Raw genomic sequence first — 1200 nt, 5'->3', positions numbered from 1 at the left:
AGAAATGGTCTCTGGGGAGGCAGAAATACGAGAACCACAAGAGAGGTGGATGGAGGGAAGTGACAGACACATCTGGTGGGTACCTTCAGGTGCTGACAGCGGGAACCCAGGAGATTCGGGTGTGGACAGGCCGAATCCTCCTCTATGCACAGCAGGAGAGGAGCATGGCTGACACTAGGGATGCTGAGCTGACATACAGAACTATTCAGCTTTATAAACATGTGAAAAACATACCGCTAAGTCACTGACAACCCACAGAACAAATCATAACAGAAATGAGAAATACACTTAGGAACAAAGGAAATGATATATAAATATCCAGTATGAAAACTGGCTGGCTTAAGAAACAGGCCTTTTCTCTCCAATACAAGTTCAAATTATAAGAGAAATGAGGGCCCAAATCAAAAACCCAAGATTGCTGTGATGCTTCATTTTGAAGCAAGAACCTCATTTTCATGCTGGGTTTGAAGGTGCCCTCTACTGTCCCCTCTATCCTTTGCCCTTTTTGATGAAAAGTTGCCTTTCTTGTTAAGTTAGAAATCCGTAGCAGAGAGAAGACTGAGGAAAAACCAAATTTGGGTATTTAAGAAAGTAAAGTTCAAAATAGCCTGCTAAAGAGAATGAATCTTGATGGAAAATATAAAATACTTCTTTACGAACATTAAAGAAAATTCTAACCACCAAAATGTTTGGAATTAGGGTACCTGAAATGGCAGTTTAATCCTCCTGAAGGAATTTTAATTTATCACTAACAGTACTTTAAAGCTAGGGGTAGAAAATTATTTTTATAGCTTTTCGCAAGCATTAAAGCTAAAAATCCAAATTCAGGTCTGTCTCTGATGGGAACGCCTCCTAAAAACAGAAGAAGCCTATAGGACTTTAGCCTGGAAACTACTCAGGGAATCTGGAATATTTCCTCAGGGGTTATCTACAATTGAAACCTGGCAGTAATTAAAAAAACAAAACAAAACAAAACAAAACAGATAACCTTGGGATACGGCTGGAGGTCTACAGGTGGGTCATTTTATATCCTGAAGTCTAAACAAGATGATTATGGCCCCTTCAAATGATGTAAACAAAAGGAGAATAAATTGGAAGAGAGCACAGATGAGTGGTTTACAGGGAGTACCTGCTTTTTTTCCTCTGGTTTTCAGGTCTCTTTGTTGCTGAGGGATCCAGCCCCAGCTCTAGACCAAGAAA

General features: G+C 39.9%; 1 protein-coding gene across 4 annotated transcripts in view; it reads right to left on the bottom strand.

Annotated features, from left to right (window-relative positions):
• HKR1 (HKR1, GLI-Kruppel zinc finger family member) overlaps positions 1–1200 on the bottom strand; it is a 29776-nt gene that overhangs the window by 27657 nt on the left and 919 nt on the right. For 3 of the 4 annotated variants that reach the window (XM_011992737.1, XM_011992747.1, XM_011992756.1), the window contains exon 2: positions 1130–1187. The gene's annotated coding sequence lies outside the window, so the exon portion shown is untranslated. Of the gene's footprint in view, positions 1–1129; positions 1188–1200 lie in introns of those variants that run through there. The other variant, XM_011992705.1, reaches the window with a different exon arrangement.

This window comes from Mandrillus leucophaeus, unplaced genomic scaffold (assembly GCF_000951045.1).
Source record: "Mandrillus leucophaeus isolate KB7577 unplaced genomic scaffold, Mleu.le_1.0 Scaffold1107, whole genome shotgun sequence".
Taxonomy (NCBI): Eukaryota; Metazoa; Chordata; class Mammalia; order Primates; family Cercopithecidae; genus Mandrillus; species Mandrillus leucophaeus.
Note: the sequence above shows the minus strand (reverse complement) of the source record. Positions and strands in the feature narration are given on the sequence as shown.